Raw genomic sequence first — 16326 nt, 5'->3', positions numbered from 1 at the left:
TTGTCTCAAACCAAGTATCTCAAGCAGATTTTGAAGAAATATGGCATGGAAGATGCAAAACCAGTATGTACCCCCATAGTCACAGGATGTAGCCTCAGTGCAAATGATGAATCAGCAGCAGTGCATCAACCAACCTACAGATCTATGATTGGAAGTCTACTTTATTTAACAGGTACCCGACCAAACATCATGCATGCAGTGGGAATAGTTGGAAGATTTCAGGCAAATCCAAAGGAAACTCATCTTCAGGCAGTGAAGAGAATTTTCAAGTACCTTCAAGGAACTCAAAACTATGGCTTATGGTATCCTAGAGATACAGATCTCACACTTCATGCTTATACAGATGCAGATTGGGCCGGAAGCGTGGATGACAGGAAGAGCACAAGTGGTGGTGCATTCTTTATGGGTTCCAGATTAGTATCTTGGTTCAGCAAGAAACAGAGTTCGATTGCTTTGTCTACAGCTGAAGCGGAATATGTGGCTGCTGCATCTTGTTGCACTCAACTCCTTTGGATGATGCAAACCTTGCAGGATTTTCAAAACACTTGTACTCCACCTATCTCCATCTTATGTGATAATACAAGTGCAATCAGCATTTCAAAGAACCCAGTCATGCATTCAAAGACCAAGCACATATTGATCAAGTATCACTTTCTCAGGGAACAAGTGCTTGAACAAAAGGTCAAGTTGGAGTATGTTCCTTCTAAGGAACAAGTTGCTGATATACTCACCAAACCATTGCCCAAGGAGACCTTTGAATACCTCAGGCAAAAGCTGGGGGTTGTTGATGCATCATCCTGTTGTTGAATCTCATCTGTTTCAGAGATTGTTGGTTGTACGCAAGTTTCATATGGGGTATACACGTACATTGGTCGAAGATCGAATGGCACAGGTTCAGGGGGAGCATATAATGCATTGTTGGCATTATGGTAGAAGATCTTGGAGGAAGTACAGAAGGAGATCATGGATGCTGATCTGAATAGTGCTGCAATATGTCTCTATCTCTTTCATGGTCAATTATGGTGTTTGGTGGATTATGGTTCTTCTTGAAGAAATTTCTTTCCTTTTGCAGATCTAGTTTATAGTCAGGGGGAGCATAACCCTTTGCCCTTGATGTCAAAGGGGGAGAATGACGTTGAGGATCTTGAGGTTGCCATCAAGTCCAAAGGGGGAGATTGTTGGCATTATGATTCTGGTTTGGCTCTATGGTACATGTGTTGTACTTGATGGCAACTCACTCAAGTGGCAAAATTATGTTCAGGCTCTCAAAATGATGGAAAATAAGAGGTTCGCAGGTGCTTCGTTCAAAAGGTGCGTACCCGCAAGTTTGCCACTCAAGTGGAAAAATTCTGTTCAGGCTCTCAAAATGATGGAAAATAAGAGGTTCGCAGGTGCTTCGTTCAAAAGGTGCGTACCCGCAGGTTCACCGTCCAGGAAGTGAAAACATACCCACATGTTATCCGTTCATAAGGTGCGGTCCCCCAGTTCACTCTCTCCAATGCAGAGAAGCGCGCTCACGTGGGGTTTCTTATGTTTGGCCCTTGGTATTTAGCCCATCGATTCATGATCCTATGGTTTTGGCCCGTGGTATAGGATCTAAATTGTTGAACCCCGGTTTGGATCCCTTGTATTGGTGTTTGATGGTTTTGTCCCATGGTGTGAATAAGGGATTGACTATAAAAAGGGGAAGGAGATCACTTGGCAAAACACTTGTGAAATTTGAATATCTTAAGATCTGAAAGTTTGGGTGATTGGTTTTAAAAGCTAGATCTAAATCAAGGAGAAAATTTAAGGCGAATCTATTGATAAGTCGTGATCTCTCGGGCGCATGATCAAATCTATGGATCTGACTGACTATGGAAAATTGGAGGACTGTTAATTTGGCCCTAATCAGAGGTTCGCAGGTGATCCACGGCGCAAGTGCGGGGGTACTCGGTGCAGGAGAAGGTGCAGTGCGTGGGTACGCAGCACAACATAAGGCGCAGTGCGAGGTACACAGAACAGAAGAAAGCACGGTGCGGAGATACGCAGAGGCACAGAAGGAACAGTGTGGAGGTACGCGGTCTGACAGACAGTGCAGTGCGTATCTGAGTTGAGGTACGCAGTTCAACAGAAGGAGAAAGTGCGGTGGTACGCAGAGCAGCAGAAGGATAAGGTGCGGATCTGTGTAGTTCAGGCATAGAAAGAATGCGGATATCCGCAGGTTTATATCGGTGAAGTTGTGGACCTATCTTGAAACATTTGTTGGTTGTCTTTTATCTATTACTGCAAAGTTCTGGGTTTAGATTTCTGGTATTACTTTTCTGTTTACAGCATTCTGAGAAGTTGGGTGATTCATTGGTTGATTGTATAAGGAGATTGGGTGATTTGCATGTACTTGATGATTATTTGATCTTCTTGGATCCAGTCTGAAAATTAATGAAACGTGGTCCTTAAAGAAGTAGAAGAGCAAAGGGGGTTGTAGCTCCCTTCCAGGAGAGACTGGAAAACGAGAGAGAGTTATAGCTCTCTATAGGTTACAGCCTGCGTACTGGTAAAGGACTGCACCAGTACAAAATCCTTGTAAAAGAAGTTTCTAATTGAAAGAAGATAGAGACATATTTCAGCAGGTGGTTTTCACCCACATTGGGTTTCCACCTTATATCCGGTGTTCTTTGGTGTGCTTATCTATTTTTCTTGTTCTTGTTCATTATTATATGGCACTGACATACAAATTAATGATCTAGATTTGAAGAATAAATTAAAGTATAAATCTGGAAGGCATATTGAAAAGAATTTGATAATACTGATTCACCCCCCCCCCCCCCCCTCTCAGTATTATTTCTAACAATTTCTCTTTCGCGTACCAAATTTGATAGAAAACATTTGTGACCAAATAGGGAAAATGAAAAATATGTAGAAGCTCCATGGATTTTGAAAAAAAAAAATACCTAGACCAACTAAAAAATTCCCTACGTACAATAATGACACCTATTGACTATGGGTCATCATTCAATAAAACTTGTATAGTTGATGGACATATCACAGGATTTAAAACACATGATTTTTGTAATTTTATGAAGGTATTATATATCATCATTTAACATTTATTGGTAAAATTTATTAGGTACTAAATATATTCTGATATTCTATTGTGTGACAAAAATAACTAATGAGTATCTTTGATGAATATGTTTGACAGCATATCATGCCATTGGCAATTAGGGGGGATCCATGTCTTACCATTGACTTGAGGAATGCCATAAATCGATTGTCAACATTTTCAAGGTATGTGGTATGGAATGTTCATGTGTGAGAGACATAAAGATATTGTATTTCATTTTAATTTTTTCCTAAAGGTTCATACTAATTTAGTATTCTTATATTAGATGGGTGACATCCAAGGAGATCCATGAATGTGAAGTGCCAAAATGGAAGAAGAATATTGTAGAAATTGTATGTGTATTTGAGAAGCAACTCCCTACACGTTTCATGGACCTACAAGTCCATTTACTTATACACCTAGTCGATGGAATTGAATTGGTGAGTGTCTTATCGATGAGGTGGATTTTTTTCTTTGAGAGGTATATGAAAACTCTACAAATATACTTAGTCTAACAAAATGCACATCCATAGGGTTGCATGGTTGAAGGGTATGTATTGAATGAGGAATTTTTCTTCCTATGTGAATTCCTTGGTAAAGATTTCAAAGATGGGCCATTATTTTAGGATGAAGAACGAGCATTAGATATTATTGATGGAGAAAAAACACAATATAATGGTGTTCAAATAGAAATTAGTAAGTAAACTCATGATCAGTGTGTTTTTTTATGCGATCATTAATTTACTCTGTAAATTATTTGTCAAATTAAAAACATGGCCTTTGGAGTTTGAAATAAGCATGTTGTCATGTAATAGGTGCAGACGAAAGTGTTATACTCGACAAGTTCATTCTATACCACATGGACTTTATGAACAAATGGATTGATTTGTATGATAATAAGAGAGAAGAAGTGTTCGAAGAAAGGAGACAATTTAAGAGATCGAACCTAAGTAATACCCTATTTCCTATTGATGTGCAACAGGAATGGGCCAAAGATTGCACACTAGAATGGGTTACTGAACAAATTCAAAATGAAATAGAAGATGCAAGTATAGCATCAAATATAATAGGAGATGAAATCAAAATCTCTAGAGGATGTGAAAGAAAGGTAAAGTTGGAATTTTACAGAATGTTGTTTCCTTATAGTTTTGACACTATTAACTATTTTAATATTCGTCATTACATTTGCTTTAACCAAAATAAATGGTGTTTCACAGGCAAGGAAATATCTAACAATGTGGGCATATGGTTGACATTATCGTGTAGAACGTGTAGATGTAAAGAGGCAATCCTTCTATTTTGGCATCATGGTTGACTTCAAGCAATCCAGTTGATCAAGCTCAAAAGGTAAGAATATTATTGAAGGGAATCTACAAAATGTTGGTAAAATACAAGAAATTATTGGGTTGGATTACTACTCTTTTAAATTTTGTATTTTTAAGTGTAGATGGTATGAAGCATTTGAGAGGACATGAAGACATGATATCCATAGTGGATTATTTTCTATAGATTCCTCAAAGTTCCTACCAGAGGATAAGGAGCCTTATGTTCTACCAATTCATTGTGAGCAAGTATTTCTTTAATTCAATGAATTAGAAGTGATAGCGATCAATAATATATTAATACATTGTTTATTGTGAATATATACAGGTGTTTATTAATCAATAAAAATTTTATAACATACATCTAATATATGTATGTACTCATTCATGTGCGGGTATTTTTCTATGAATATATTATGGACCCTAAAGGGATATTTGTCATACATTATGATTCAATAGTAAGGCATGTATTTGAATTTTTATTAGTGGATATTGAGAAAAACAATGATGGCCAACAAAATGAGAGAGAAGGATTAGAGAACATCGAAGAAACTAACATCCATGATTATGTTGAAGATGGTTATGTTCATCCCCGATGGGGGTGAGGAATGGAGAGGAGAATGTTCCCGAGGGAACGCGTGGGAACCTATGGTAAGAATGTGGCTACAGGATGGTGGGCTGGCCTCACAGCCCTCCCATATTACCTTGAGAACGATAGATAGTAAATGTTGGCACGGGAAACCTCAAGTCACATTAGGTCTTGTGGACAGTGGTGAGCGCATTAACATTATGGAGGGTGGCGGGGGTGTCTGATTGTCATTCTACAGTAGAGAGAGTTTTGGAGCCTATGTGTGGAGTGTTGGGAGAAGAGGAGGGTGTTGCAGAGGTGCTCCAGGCTGGCCAAAAGGTTTCCTGTCAGGCCAGGGTAACTCCAGAATGGGCAGAGAAAAACTGATTGCATAATTCATTAGCTAACTATCATTTATATACATAAATGGGACGGATCAGTTCATCTTCTTGATGACTGTTCGCGTTCCAGTTCACCCATCCGTTGAGGATTAGGTGTCAACATTCCCCCCTTAATCTGAAGGGATGTTGGTGAGTCCAAGCATCGTTCTGAATCTTTCAAGCTTTTCTCTTCCAAGCGCTTTGGTGAAGATGTCTGCAATTTGCTCGTTTGTGGAACAATGATGGAGATGGATTGTTTTGGCCTCAACATGATGTCGGATCAGATGATATTTAGTATTGATGTGCTTAGTACGATCATGGAACTTTGGGTTCTTGGCCAACTTTATTGCAGAGGTGTTATCAATCATGAGTGGAGTTGATTGTATTTGTTTTACCTGCAAATCTTCAAGAATTTTCCTGAGCCACACAATTTCTTTCGTTGCTTCAGTTGCTGCCACATATTCTGCTTCTGTTGTGGAATCTGCTGGTACTGATTGTTTGCGTGATCTCCAGGAGACAGCTCCTGATCCAAGACTCATAGCATATCCTGAAGTAGATACCCCATTTTCTTTGTCTCCATCGAAGTCTGAATCAGAGTATCCAATCAAGTTGAAGTCGTCCACCTGTGTATACTTGATTCCAAGGTCTTGAGTTCCCTTCAAGTACCTTAGAACTCTTTTTGCAGCAGACCAATGTCCCTCACAAGGCTTTTGCATAAACCTGGAGAGGATTCCAACAGCAAATGAAATGTCTGTTCTGGTAGTAGTGAGGTAGATGAGACTTCCTACAAGCTGTCTATACTTTGTTGCATCCTCAAATTCCTTTCCTTCAATAGATGTGAGCTTCAAGTTTTGTTCCATTGGAGTATAAAGAGGATTGCACTCTGTCATGCCAAATCTGTTTAACAAATCTCCAATGTATTTCTTTTGAGAAATAAATATGGATTTTGGATGTTGGGTTACTTCAATGCCAAGATAGTAATGAACATAGCCCAAATTAGTCATTTCAAAACTTTTTCCTAATTCTTTCTTTATGGATGCAATATAGCTTTTATTGTTCCCTGTCATTAAAAGATCATCTACATATACCACAAGATATACAATTGTTTTGCCAACTTTCTTGACAAATAAAGTTGCATCATCAAGATCAAAATGTTTGAAGTTGAGTTTCAGAAGATGCTCAGTTAGTTTTTCATACCAGGCTCGTGGTGCTTGTTTGAGGCCATACAAGGACTTCACAAGTTTGCATACTTTGTGTTCATGTCCTTTCACAGCAAATCCTTCAGGCTGGGACATAAAAACATTCTCTTTTAGATCTCCATTCAAGAATGCAGTTTTTACATCCATTTGATGGACTTTCCAACCGTTCTGAGCAGCTAGTGCAAAGAGTGTCCGGATGGTGGCCCATTTTGCTGTGGGGGAAAAAGTTTCCTCATAATCGACCCCTTCTTTCTGTGCAAAACCTTTTGCCACAAGCCTAGCTTTGTGCTTGTCAAGTGAGCCATCAGCTTTGTACTTGTTCTTGTAGACCCACTTGCAGCCAATTGGTTTGGTTCCAAATGGAGGATCAACCAACTTCCAAGTGCCATTCTTTATGAGGGAATCATACTCCTTCTGCATCGCTTCTTTCCATTCATCATGAGAAGCAGCTTCTTTGAAGGAAGTTGGTTCAAAATCTGTAGACAGGTTCAATTCACAATCATAAGTAACATCCATATCAACAGGTGAATTAGAGTTATCTACATCACCTCCATCTTGTCGGTTTGTATTTCTAGTTCCTGTTTTTCCAATTTCATCAGGATGAACACTTTCAAGTGTCTTTGTCAGCCACTTTGGGGGACCTTTCTGAGATGGTCCAGGCTGCTCTGTTGATTGAGTTGGGACTGAATCAAGATTGAGTCTCCCAATTCTATCAATTACATCACTTAAAGCATCATCCGTTGTTGGAGTTTCATGCAAGGGAGATTGTTCTTCAGAAGAAGATTCCACATGTTGTTCTAGTATAGGAATCCCCCCTTCAAGATGTGGAATCTAATTATCAAACTCTTGAAATGATTTCGGTTTTGTGAATCTATCCAAGCGATCAAGTTGCCGCTCAACAACACTGTCAGATTTGGATGATTCAAGAAAAATGACATCTCTAGATACAACAAACTTTTTATTTACTTCATCATAGAGACGGTATGCTTTAGATGTGTTTGAATACCCCAGGAAGATACACTTACGACTTCTAGCACCAAGTTTGTTTCTATGTACCTTTGGTATTAAAGCATAACAGGTGGAACCAAAGATCCTGAGATGTTTTACCGAAGGAACATGTCCATACCACAATTCATAAGGAGTCTTGTTTCTTATAGCACTAGATGGACATCTATTCTTTATATATGCAGCACATAGAACAGCATCAGCCCAAAACATTATCTTTACATTTTTGAAGAAAAGCATGGATCGTACCATATTCAAAATTGTTCTGTTCATTCTTTCAGCTACACCATTCTGTTGAGGATTATAAGGCACAGTTGTTTGATGTTTAATCCCATGTTGTCGAAGATAGTGTTCAAATTCATTTGATGTATATTCTTTTCCATTATCAGTGCGAATAGACCCAATATGAGATTGTGCATCATTTTCAATCCACTCATGAAAATTCTTGAATGTTTGAAAAGCATCAGATTTGTTCTTCAATAAATAAACCCAACACATTCTGGTGTAATCATCAATAAATGTCATGATATATTTATTTCCATTTGCAGAAGGAACAGGCATTGGACCACATAAATCTGAATGAATGAGTTCAAGCTTCCTATGTGCTCTTGAATGTGAATCATGAAAATACTGTTTGCTATGCTTTCCTAGAATGCAAGCATCACATTGATTATGTTTTCTAGGAATTGTAGGCAAACCAGCAACACCATTTTTCTTCAATAAGCGGAGACTATCACAGTTTAAATGTCCAAATCTAGCATGCCATAATAAACTTGATGGAAGTGTACCTTCTTCATGATGAGAAATATATGAGAAATGTTGTGCATGAGCAGAGGTTCCTTGCAGTTTAAGAAGTCTTTCTTCTTCTATACCCCTCATGACAAGTGAGTGGTCAGATGCCTTTCTTACCTCAAGCTTTCCATCAAACATGTGAATGGAGTGACCTTGCTGGCGGATGTGGACCAAGGACAGCAAGTTTCTCTTGAGCTGTGGGAGATATAGAACATGATCCAGAAGAAAGTCTGGAAGACCAGGCAATTTAAGCCTGATTGTGCCAAGCCCTGATGGCTTGATTTTTGACTGATCTGCAAAGTATACTGCTCCATCAACATTGTCAGTGAAATCTTCAAAAAAATCTTTCCTATGAGTCATATGACAGGTTGCTCCTGAATCAAGCAACCAGTCATTTTTCGAAGAAGCAAGTGAAGCATTAAACAAATCTTAATTTACTCCAATGTTACATTGTGCCTCAATATAGTGAGCGGATTCAGGTGCTTTACCTTTGTCTGTGTCATCGGTTTTACCTTTCTGCTGATTTCTTCTCTGCTCAATTTTGTCCCATGGTAGCTTGCATGTAGAAGCATCATGTGATCCATTTCGTTTGCAGCAAATGCAATGCAGATCTGCCTTTTCTGCTTGAGAATGTCTTCCCCCCTGCCTCTGAAGTATCTTCCTCTTCCTCTTCGTCCACCTCTTCCTCTTGTAGAATCTTGAGCAGGATGCTTTTCTTTATGAGCAAGGCAAACAATCTCTTCAGAAGATTCAGGGACTGTTTTCTTTCCAAAGGCTTTCTCTCTTTCAGCAAACTTTTTCACAAGAGACTCAAAGGTTATGTCTTTAAGATTTCCATTTGCTTGTAAAGACTCAAGATAATTGGAGTAGGTAGGATAGAGTGCCTTGAGAAAGGCAATAAGAGAGATATCCAGCTCAACCTTAGTGGATTTAATATCGTGCATTATAGACTTTATTTCATATGCAAGAGCAAGGGGATCATTATTTTTCAGTTCAAGAGTGAAGAGTTTAATCATGAGCTGGACAACTTCAAGTGCAGAATGTGAATCATAGAGTTCTTTCAGCTTTTGTAAAGCTTCAAAGGCAGTGGAATAGGATGAAATATGGCGACTTACTTCTTCATTTACAGATGCTGCGATCAATGCATAGGCTTTGCTGTTCTTGTTTTCCCAAATGACAAGTTCTTTATCTCATGTAGGTTGCACAGGGTCTTTGTCTTCTTCTCCGACACACACTCCTTTCCACAACTCATTGTAGATGAGGGTGTGTTTTACCATCCGAGACCATTCAGAATAGTTCTCCTTGCCAGTGAGAACTATTCCTACCATAGAAATGATTGAATGCATTCTGTAAAAAAAATACTTCTGCTAAAAAAAAACTTCTGCTGATAAAAAATTTTTACTGATGTACAGTGAAATTGTACTCAAAAGATTTCTGCGGGAAATAACTTTGGTTGTTTAAAAATAATCAGTCATTCACCGCGAGCTCTACAAAGTTGGAGCAGCAACGGTATTACAATTTCAAAGTTCACTGAAAAGACTAAAAAATCACCATAAATCCCTTTGATTCTCTAGACCTGAGCCCATAACCAGATTGAGTATCGTTTCTATTAAACACAGATTGAAAAGTTTATTCAAAATCTGGTGGTTGTGCAGAACAGACCTTGTAGCAAAAGAAGATAGCTTAGGATTTTTAATAAAAATGAATAAAATCCCCAGTTACAGCCTTCAACCCACCATGAAAGCCGTGAATGAAGCATCAACTAAAACACGACAAATCCATGTTATAAAATGGTAGATTTTTTTTTTTTGAACTACTCACGAGGTTGCCCACATGTAGCAGTAGTAGCATTTGACACTGAACTTGGTTTCTAATTCAACGACAAAGCCTTTGTTTGAAGCCTTCGATCACCATCATGACAATAAGGAAAATAAAAACATCTTAACCCTAGCTCCTAGCAGTCTGTTTCTCCTTGGACTTTTGAATCAGAGTGGCGCAGCCGGGGCTTATATCTCGGGGATATGAAAACTAAGGTCATCTAATATTAAACGACCATCGAATCTTCGAGACGGAGGCCGCCTGAAACCACGCGTTTTAATGCATTTCTGGTTTCTCGATGACATGGGCACGATATCGTTGGTTGAAAACACATAAAATACTTGGTCACACTCATGTATCTTCCTGAGCTTCGAGGAGGCTGTCATGGACCATCTCAGAAAGAAGCCGATTTCTTAGAAGAGGAAATGGTTGCAGCCAACATGGATTGGCTTCTAGAAACCTTCGACGAGGCTGGAGAAGCCAATATAAAGCATGCGGAAGAGTTGAATAACGCAGAAGGGGAGATGAATAACGCGGAAGGGGAGGAGAGCGAGAGCAGGCCGTAGGACAATCAATGATTTTTTTTAACCGATGCGCAGAGACCCAATGACACGCAGGACAGAGGTAGAAACGCTCAGGTATTCAGTGCAGAGAATGAAACGCATGACAGAGACAGCGCTCAGGTATTCATGCGCAGAGAAAAGGAGTTACGACTATTCTTAGGACTAGGACCTGTGCTCTGATACCATGTCAAGCCAGGGTAACTCCAGAATGGGCAGAGAAAAATTGATTGCATAATTCATTAGCTAACTATCATTTATATACATAAATGAGATGGATCAGTTCATCTTCTTGATGACTGTTCGCGTTCCAGTTCACCCATCCATTGAGGATTAGGTGTCAACATTGCCATTGCCGTAGAAGGTTATGCCCTTACTGGTGGGTGTGGGTAGTTGTCAATTGTCGAATTCGGCTTGGAAAGAGAATGTCTGAAAGGAATGTGGTGTATGTGCGTCTAACGAGGTTGGTTTGTTGTGGCTTCTGGTTTGTTTGGTGAGGTTTCAGTCCAGGCTAGATACAAATTTTCATTTAGTGGAGCTGGATTATTGAAGTGCGCCTCCCCAACCAATTCACAAGGTTCTGTGTTGTAGGGTGGTGCCATTGGCAAGCCTGACATGACTTTTGGTTTGTTGGAATTGTGAGGGGTCACTTCAGGGGGGGTGTATGTTGTTGGTTCGAGGTGGGAAATAAATTTGTAAGTTGTGGGTGTCCGAGATCGGAGGGAGAGGAGGTTCAGCTGGAGTTGATGGTCTTGACCCCTGCATGGATTGTTTGGGAGTTATTGGAAGGGTGTTCTTCATCTCACTTAGGTGGTTTCGGGATTTCAAGCATGTGTTCGGTTCCTAGCTCAGGGCGGTCCTCAGCCCAGGTGCCACGTAATTTGGGTAAGCCAGGCATGGCTAAGTCCCGACCTCAGCTCGAGCTAGTGTCTGGAAGTGGTGGTGGGATTTGGGAAGGTCTAAGTGTAGAGGGTTCAAGCCACGTGGCTTCAGGAGGCAGAGGTGATGGTTGGTCGGGGCATTCTGGATGCACAGGGTTAGCAACTCGAGGTGGTAGCCATGCAGGATCAGCTAGGAGTCAAGGCCGCCTCGCTCCGCCCATTCTATAGCGAGGGGGTTTGGTTCATCGTGGTGGTTTTGGGCATCATGTGCGGTGCATCAAGGTGTATGCGGTCAATGATAAGGCTGTTGCATGGAGCACTACCGAGAAGTGGTTCAGATAATTTTGAATCGTTTGGATAATTTATAGTGGGTTAGACATGAGGAGCATGCCGAATTGATAACTACTCTGAACAAAATGGATTATTTCCAATATCATACCCAAGAGCGTGTTGTGGTGGTCTGGTGCGACCATAATTTTCTATCAGAGAAGGTCGAGAAATTGGAGGCCTGGATGGCCCATTTCAAGGATAATTTCACATGCTCCTTTCATCCTCTACCACCTACTGGTACATCTCCAGACAACCTAGCCTCCATCACCTCTAACAGCTAGCATGGATACAAGTGTTTTATATGTTCTGTCTGTTTACTAGGGCCTATGGCCTTCGAAATTGTGGATTGTGTCTCTCTTTGTTTTTTTGTTTCATTGTAATATGATTTTGGCAGTAGTCAAAAAACCTGGTCAGGGTGAGATTACCAGCATTTTTCCTCTAATGTATTTCTTTTTGAAACTATGAATATAAATTTGACTTATAAAAAAAAAGATGGTTATGTTCAGGCACTAGAAGACAACAATATTACAAAGTTACATGACGTTACAGAAGACAACAATATGGATGGTATAGAAAATGATGATCCAAATACATATTGTAACAATATGTATGGTCCCAAGTTAGATTTCAATGATGATGAAGATGATGTAATTCAAGATGAGGATGATGCTAATATTAACTACTTGAAAGATCATATGGACATTGGCAATGATATATTGGATGACATTGTTGCAGTCAATGATGTTAATGACCAAGACTTCTAAATTTTCATAATTATTTGTAATCTACGTTTAAAAATGATGATTCTTATAGCCTAAACTTTGAAATACTTCAGTATTATTTGTGTCAATACAAATTACCTATTGCAATATCATTAAAGTGTTCAACGTATGGTATGAATTAATGGAAGAAAAAATTAGGATCACTTGAATGCTTCTTCCATTCATTTTGTATCAACATATGTTCGTGAAGATATAAAAGTTAATAAAATATGTAAGCTCGTATCTCACAGTGATTTGAATAAACAACTTTTTTAACTTCATTATTTTTATATTGTTTTCATTTTAATGTTGGTCGACCCGCTCTTATATTTAATTATCGGTCCATGTAGGCTTTACTTTTTACAATACTATCATGCAAAGTCTATGCTAAGGCAGATATTGACTAGTATAAAATAGTATCAGCCCAAATTCGTTGCACACACACTCTCAGCAATCAACAAAGTTGTTACACACTCCACATAGATTCAATGTGAAGAAATACTATAGAATAAGCTACTTTTTCATTCAACCACTCTCACGGCACTCCATAAAACCATCAATCATTCAATATGCACACATAAAAGGAATTGCAATCCAAATTGTAACAGCGAAGAAAATAATTCACTGCCACACTAAACTGAGGGACAGGTCCAGGGCTTAAGTTGTCACATCATCCAAAGCTTACAACAATTAATTAAATTACACACAGAATTAACTATAATAGCAACAGTAACAACAATCACATAAATGAGAAATATTTATGCAAATTGTTATTCAACTGCTCTCATAGCACTTCTGAAAACCATCACTCATTCAATTTCACACATAAAAGGAAGTGTAATCCAAACTATAACAACAAAGCAAATAATTCACTTCCACACTAAACTAAGGGAACAGTCCAAGACTTTAGTTATCACACCATCCAAATCATATTGCAATTAATTAAATTACACACAAAATTAACTGTAACAGTAGTGGTAACAACAATCCCATAATTGAGAAATATTCATGCAATCTATTAGTCAACCACTCTCACAGCACTCCTGAAAACCTTCACTCATTCAATCTGCACACATAAAGGGAAGTGCAATCCAAATTATAACAGCAAATCAAAAAATTCATGGCCACACTAAACTGGGGAACCGGTCCAAGACTTAAGTTATCACACCATCCAAAGCATATTGCAATTAATTAAATTACACACAAAATTAATTGTAACAACAATGGTAACAACAATCCCATAATTGAGAAATATTCATGCAATATGTTAGTCAACCACTCTCACAGCACTCCTAAAAACCATTACTCATTCAATCTGCACACATAAAGGTAAGTGCAATCCAAATTATAACAACAAATCAAAAAATTCACGGCCACACTAAACTGGGTAACCGATCCAGGACTTAAGTTGTCACACCATCCAAAGCTTACTACAATTAATTAAATTAGACACAAAATTAACTGCAACAGTAGCAGTAACAGCAATCAAATAATTGAGAAATATTTATGAAATTATGTATTCCACTCTAACTAACCAGTGATCCCTGCTAAGAAGGAGGGCCCTTCCTCCTCAATAGGGGTTGGTGTACTAAAAAGAACACGAACTACTCAAATGAAATTATTGAACCATAAAGTTGAGATTTGCATTGTTAAAAGTATCAAGATTACAGAGCTCTGGTGTTTCCCCTTTCCAATCCTATACTCCAATTCTTCGCTCTAGCCCTCGCGGGAAAACAGTCTTCTCTTTTAGAGATATTAATTACAATGATAAGATCATCATGAGAATATTTTGATTCTCATGTGATCTTAAAATAAAATGATATCTTAACAATTACACAATGATTTCCATGGAAGGGGTAAAACTATAACAGTTTCCTTTAATTACAAATAGAGTTACAAAAGATCTCAACCAAATGATATGGATGCTCCACAAATATCTCCAAGTGATGAATTGTTTCTTTTGACTTTAACGCGCTCCTAGATCTAATATGATTAGGAAAGGCAACACATTCTTAAGCAAATGTATGTGTAACAACAACAACTCCTAGAACCTTAATTAATCCAAATTGGTAAAGGAACTAAAATGTAATCCTATAATAGCAAGCTTCAACATACCACCAAACCTAAAAAAACCCATACATTAGTTTTATGATAAAAAATAGCCTAAGAAAGTAGTTCTAATGTCAAATTATAAGTAGAATTGGACTAAGAAAGTGAGAAGTGAAAAACGACATACTTAGGTGAATAAGGGTTGTTACAAAAATAAGATATGGTCTTGTATGAAAAAGATGACAAATTCGTGACCCAACATCTCCCCCCAGCTTAAGATTTTGCATGTCCTATGCAGACTCATGTCATTAATGCCTGACATGTTGATAGTGAAGTTGTGTGAGGTTGTCTTTTCCTACCATGTCTTCACCTCTAACCATGTATCCTTAAAAAATAACCACTTTTGCCTCCCAAAACTTATCAATAATACTATATGGATGTTGATACCGATAGGTGGGTAACCAAACAAGAGGGAACTTGAATCTAAGTCCTATCCATCCTACACCACTCCTCCTAATACATTGAACATACTGACGAACTTTAGAAAGTTCTTTCCCAAAGTTTCGATAACAATAGGGGTCTCCCTTCTTCAATTCTTGTTGGGAAAGATACCATCTCAACTTGCTTCGTTCTAAGGCACCAGTTCTCATTCATTATATATTTATTTGGCATCTCTATAGAACTGATTCTCGATGGTCCATCAACAGAGTCTTAGTGGCTAGAAACTGCCATATTTTATTGTATTTGTATGCAACAGCTTCAGCCAAACTAGGTTCTTCTCTAATAAATAGTTATACATGTTCTTCATTAGTTGTTATAGTATCATGGGCAGCTTTCCAACTTATCTATTTTTTAATAAGAGAAACAAAAGCACTTAGTTGTACGTCTCCCACATAATGTGTCAGATTGAATGATTTGTCCCTAAATAAAAGGAGATCATGAAGGTACAGCTTGCACAACAAATGTTGTTATGATAAATAGCACTTTAAAATGTTTCCAGGAAGTCGTGTATCTCCCTTGTCTTATATGGTCACTTTTCCTTCAAGGTTATTAATTGGACAAGTTAATGTTTTTTCTTGCAAAAATAAAGGATAAGAAGGAGAAGGAAGCCTACTGCACAATAAGCCATTAATAATCTCATAAATGAGCTCCTTTTCTTGTTATAACAACTTAACCTCTCCTTGCAATTCCTTCACCTGTTTCATTGCTTGATTCCTCTCCTTCTAAATTTTCACAAATTCTGTAATTCTTAATTTTTCAGCCCACTCCTTCTTAGGCTTATTGGCCATTTACTTGTGTTGTTTTAGGCAGATGACTTCATCTTTGGGAAAAGCACTAATTTCTCCCATTTCTCTAGTACTGTCATCAAATATTCAAATTTAAAGTGAACTATTTCATATGTTGTTTCAGCATCCTCCTTCTAATCTCTTTTCTCCTCCTGTTGCTCTATCTCAATTATTGGTTCTTGTGTAACAGTAGCAACATTGATAGGTTCTTGTCATACAACAGTGTTTTTATTTTTAGTCTGCTCTGTTTCAATTGTTGGTTCTTGTGTAGCAGTAGCATCATAAACATGTTC

Source organism: Pinus tabuliformis, chromosome 6, assembly GCF_031772625.1.
Source record: "Pinus tabuliformis cultivar Carrire ecotype Pingquan chromosome 6, CPIR1, whole genome shotgun sequence".
Lineage (NCBI taxonomy): Eukaryota > Viridiplantae > Streptophyta > Pinopsida > Pinales > Pinaceae > Pinus > Pinus tabuliformis.
The sequence above is the reverse complement of the archived record's forward strand: the minus strand, read 5'-3'. Positions refer to the sequence as shown.